Source organism: Quercus lobata, chromosome 10 (genome assembly GCF_001633185.2).
Source record: "Quercus lobata isolate SW786 chromosome 10, ValleyOak3.0 Primary Assembly, whole genome shotgun sequence".
In the NCBI taxonomy this organism is placed as follows: Eukaryota; Viridiplantae; Streptophyta; class Magnoliopsida; order Fagales; family Fagaceae; genus Quercus; species Quercus lobata.
In genome coordinates this window covers 56,755,820-56,761,819 of record NC_044913.1, presented here as the reverse complement: position 1 = coordinate 56,761,819, position 6,000 = coordinate 56,755,820, and positions in this window count along the sequence as shown.

The window sequence follows — 6,000 nt, the reverse complement described above, 5'->3', positions numbered from 1 at the left end:
CATCACTAACAAGAGCTACAAAGCTCACTTGCTTAGTTGTGCATAGAGATGCTCATCTAAGTTACAAAAGATACAAAATTTAGAAAACTTTGTTTCAATGGCTATCCAAGGTACACAACTACCAATGTACACAAAACACACACTGTTTTTGTATTTTTCTAATTTTTCCTTTTTATTTTTATTTTGAAAACAAAATAAAATAAAAACTAAACAAAAACAGACAAACAATATGAAAGCATAAAAGAAAGATGCATATACATGAAGGCATGATAGAAAGGTGCAGATGCATGAATGCATAATTCCAAAGCAGATAAGAAATCAAGCAAAGAGAGACCTACTTTAGATAGAAATAATTAAAGCAGAGGACAAATAGAAAAGACAATTAAGTCTTAGGCTCCTTTCTTACCCACACAGCACGAGTCTTTGGCCGTGAAGATGAAAAGACACGTCTCCTAGTATGCCTACTAAATGACATAGAAGAATTAAGATTCTCCTGAAATTGAGTTAAAAAACTCAAGACTTTTAATAACTATCCAAACAAAGGAGTAGGTCCTTGAGAGGAAACCTGTGACTGTTTGGACAATTGCTTATAAGGATACAACTTAAAGCAATTAAGACGAATGTGTCCAGAAACACCACAATAGTGACAAACATGAGGTCTAACAAAGGATTTAGAATTAGCCAAATTAGTTTTGGATTTCATACCTTTATTACTTTTCTCAGATTGTGACACAAAGACAGTCTTTGATCTAGAAGCCATGGAAGAGGAGGGGCTGGAGGAAACAGCATATCCTAAGCCAGTTTTATCAGAACTAGGCTTTTGAGCACTCAATACCTTATCAAGCTTTGCACTAGACTTCCTCTCTATTTGAGTTCTAGCTTGACTAAACTCAACTTTAAGATTTTTGACCTTCTCTTCTAATGAGGTGTTCTCCACAACAAGAGTCTCAACTAACCTTGTAGTCTCATCTAGTTTGACTAACATATTAGCCTTTTCAGTTTTTACCTCATTAAGCTCTTTTCTACACAAATTAGAAGTCTTTTCAGATTTTATGAATTCAGTGCATAGCTTAACATAAGCTTTCTTAAGGGTCATCTTCTTGGGTACTTCATCATCAGAAGAATCCTCACTATCACTAGCACTCTCCACAGTCATCTTATCGGTTGTGGCAGCAAATGCCATAACATGACTACATTCACCCACATACTCATCAGAAGAGTCATCCTCAGTATCACTCTAGGTAGCAACCAACCTTTTATCTTTGGATTCCTTGGTCTTTTCCTTCATGAGATAGTTTAGACACTCTATCCTCATATGACCAAAACCTTTGCACTCATGGCATTGGATGGAGGGTTTTTCATTCTTTCCTTTCCTTGAGGATTTAGGTTTCCTAGGAGGTTTGCCTTTATCCTTTTTCCTAAACTGAAGAAGCTTGATAATCTCATCAGTTATGAAGGTTAGATCCTCATCCTCATCCTCATCTTCATCTTCATCTTCATCTTCACTTTCAGAGTCCTTAATCTCTTCCTCTATACCCTTAAGAGCCAAGTTTTTACTCTTTCTACCTTTTCCCATTAAACCTAACCCCATGTCATAGGTTTGAAGGTTCCCTACAAGCTCAGTCAAAGGAATTTGATCAATGTCCTTTGCTTCTTCAATGGCAATGATCTTGGCATGAAATCTTTCAGGTAAGGACCTAAGGATTTTCCTAACAATTTTGGATTCTGCAATACATTCTCCAAGGTTGAAGGTAGAATTCACAATATCCTTGAGTTTGGCATAGAACTCATCAAAGGTCTCATCCTCCTCCATCCTTATTTCTTCAAAACTACTAGTGAGTTGTTGAAACTTCACAGTCTTTACTACCTTGGTACCTTCATAAGTGGTTTTAAGAATGGTTCATGCTTCCTTGGCAACTTCTGTGAATGATATTTTCTTGAAATCTTCATTGGCCACCCCACAAAATAAAGCATTCAAGGCCTACTATTGAAATTTGCCGCTATGATTGTTGCATCATCCCAATCCGTTGGCGCTTCCTTTGGCTTAATCCAGCCAACTTCAACAGCTTGCCATACTTGTTCACCTAGAGCCTCCAAAAAAAACTTTCATACGAACTTTCCAGTATGCATAATTAGTTCAATCAAATAAAGGAGGAATCAAAAGAGATTGTCCACGATCCATGACAACGGGGGTCAAGGATCACACTCAGGAAACTAATCCAATCAGAGTGTACCCATTCTGATACCACTTGTTGGGAAATTTAGACCCCGGTTGATAGAATTAACAAGTTTTAAATCCAAGTTGTTAATTAGATTTATTATTAATAAAACTTGTTAAAACAAACAAACATCAATATCATATCAAAATCATGTAGCGGAAAAATAAATAAGACAAGATATGATGACCTAGGAAAACCAATGAAACAAACTAGTTTCACAGTAAAAAACCTGAGGGGAAACCTTCCCAAAAAGCAATCCACTATAGAAAAAAGAAGTTTCAGATCTAGTATAAAACCTTTGTCCCTAGACTCTACAATCCTCGTAGATGAACTCACAGCAGAAACCTTTTACCGCTTCAAAACCTCTGAACTCTTCAATATATAAACGCCACCCTTTGATACACGAATCCTAGTACGTGACTAACCAATTGCGTGGATCCCAGTACGCAACTTAATCACCAACTAGAAGAAGATGTTAGCTGCAAAGTTCTTCACTTCATCAACAATGAAGATCAAGAAACACTTGGTTACAAAACCCTAAGGCGCAAAGACGCAGTAGCTTCTTTCAGAGAGAATAAGGCATCGATCACCTTTTGCATATGTTCTCCTTGTATTCTCTTCTGTGACGGCCTTTAAAATAAGCCTTATATAGGTCTAGGGTTGTGAGAAAAGAAACCCCACACAAATACATAAGCTTGGGCTGAAAATTAGATCTGGAAATCTGAATTCCCATAACCTCGATTGATTGGGAGGTGTCGAGGAAGTGTCGAGCTTTAAACCTTGACAAATATAGCTATCGAGAAGCCATCGAGGAGCTGTCGAGGAGACAGGAGCTTTCTCAATCGATCCACCAGCTATCGAGAGGTGTCGAGCTATCTGTCCACAGGTGTCGAGAGGTGTCGAGCAACTGTCGAGCTATCTGTCCGCAAGTGTCGAGCTATCTGTCCTGCTTTAATGAACAGCTTTTCTTTACTTGTTTCTTGGTCCAATCTTTATGGCTTTAATACTAGACTTGAACAACATGTTTCTTGAAACATTAAACACATCCTAGATCTACCCAAATACAAGTAAAGTGCGTTTTGTCAAAGGATTAGCCAATTACATAAATAAATGACATATATTCTTAACAAGTAAAACACATATGTCCTAACAGACTTGATTAAATCACTATTTAAGATTGAAGATATCATATTTGTTCAGTGAGAGGGAAAAGGAAGGGGAACAGAGAGAGCAGTAGGAGCTGAAATTACTTCAATTTTCTTCAAGTCTATTTGCAGTTCCTTTTTTTATTATTTTGTTGAGTGGGAGGACATTTGTATTTTTAGAAAGTTTTGGAATAATTTAAGGCAGTAGCAATACTGTATCCATATGCCTTAGTGTGACCATATTACAAACATTTACAGCATCTATGCAATAAATATGTCCAAATGAAAAATTAAAGATAATATATTACCTTTTTTTTTTTTTTTTGAGAAACAAGATAATATATTACCTTATTCCTCATCTTATATTCATTTAAGAAATCAATAATATTACTACAATTAAATTCTAAAAGTTTAGATTCTAAAGGAATTATTTATAAAATAGTTGTATGCACAACATGATATATTTCGTGCATCGTACGTAACGATTTGCTACCAATGATTAGTGAGCATAATTATCAAAGCAAATACAATCCATATGTTGTTATCACTTGTTATCATAGGGAAATACTTCCACAGATCTTGATCATCCACCACAAAAAATTAAAATAAATAAAATAAGGCCATCAAATATTGATTTTATCTTTTCACCGATCACACAGGAGGAAAACATTATGTATCAAGCAAGATTTTTCATCCTTTTTTAAAATGAAATTATAGTTACTTAGACCCTCAATATTCAGGTCTAAAGCACGGGCATCCTCATATCCTATCATTTAATTACTGAGTGACATGAAACCCCCGATAAATACCAAAAATTTTCTACAAAATTCCTCTCGATTTCAGGTTTTGATTGGAAAAAAAGGATGTGGGGGTGATGACAGAACCCTAGATACTGATGGCAAAATACATGTAGCAACAATACTCCAAAATGGGAAATAATCTTCTACATTGCCAATAAAGATACCAAAATTCAACTTGGGGAACTACAGTAGAGATACAAACATTTCAAAGTCTTTGAAGGACGCTATTGGTTGAAAAAACAGTCACTAAGGTGCACGTTCTTTCAATTCTCAAATCTCCCCCAAATAAATCTGTTTATCACTACTTCTACAAGATCTAACAATAGGTTCACTAGGATGAAAAACGTACTCATTGACTGAAGCAGTGTGGCCAGGGATCGAGTTTATACAAGATGCGTCTAGAAGTTGTATCCCATATGTAAACCATCTGATCTGAACTCCCAGCTGTGACTTTGCTTCCATCAGATGACCAGCTACACTTCAACAAGTTCTTCACAGCATGAATTCACAAACGAGGAGTGTCCAACCATTTTCTTGACTTGTTTTCCTGTTACTTTCAACTAGAAAGTTTTTCAACATCCCATGCCTTCTTCAGTACGTGTTTTGTCAGGGCTGGCTGATATTATCTGTGATCCATCAGTGGTCCACTGAAGATCCAAAACTTCAGTCTTGTACTCTTTTAAAACCATGAAGTTCTTGCAGTCCCCATGCACATTCCACACAAAAATTGCTTTGTCATGAGACCCAGACCAGATGTAGCCACTGTTCATTGTGTATATAGCACTCTGCTGTCCGCTGTTTTCCATTTGGCACAGATGCTTGAGGAGCAATATATGGGGACAGATGGACAGTAGACCATTCCGTTGGCATTGGACCGACACAGTAGACAAAGCATTCTGCTTTCTCTAACCAATGATTAAATCTGATCTGTATAGGGTAAATCCTGAGATAGAAACTAAAGAAATTAGCCATCCAAACAGATAACAAAATTAGGCTGTACTCTCTTTTTGAGTTTATGGATTTTTTTTTTTTTTTTTTTTTCCCTTTCAAGTAGCATTTGTTAAACACATCCACGTTTTTTTAATTAAAATAATTAGTTAAAAACATGATTTCAAACTGAAATTGTGTCTTCAACTCACGAATTCAAAGGATTTTTTCCTAATGGATTTTTTCTTCCTTTTTTTTCCCTAATTTTCTTAATTCATTGTTTGTTGATTTTGGGTTATTTTAGTTATTTTTCCAATAATTATTATAATTACTATTTAACATGTATAATACTTATAAAAAAAAGGGTTAATTGCAATTATCAATCTATAAGCATCCTGAGGTATACAGTCTAAGTAAAGAATAAGGAAGAAAAAACTTTTTTTTTTTTTATATCAAAAGTGAAAGAGAGATTTGATTATCAATCAATTTCTTAAAAACAAAAAGATTGCTAACAATTCGCGAGATACTCCACTAAAGTGGAATTGGATTAATTACAAGATGCACATATATCAAAAATTCAATGTGATTTGCATTACTAATCAAAATTATTAAAAAATTGAAGCATCATTTTTTTTAGCACCTAATGTTTCAGGTTCTAGCTAGAAATATCAATCTAGTCACTAATTTTTCAAATGTGGTAATTTAATTCTTATCATTTTGATATTATGTCAAAGTAGACCCAAGTTCTTTAATTGGCGTAGTCAAGTTAGATACTAATTCTTCTTAAAAAAAAAAAAAAAAAAAAAAAGTTAGATACTAAGAGCATCCGTAGCAAACGTTTCATAAAAAATGTCATTTTGACACACCAAAAGCCTACTTTATTATTTTACCACATCATTTTACAATATC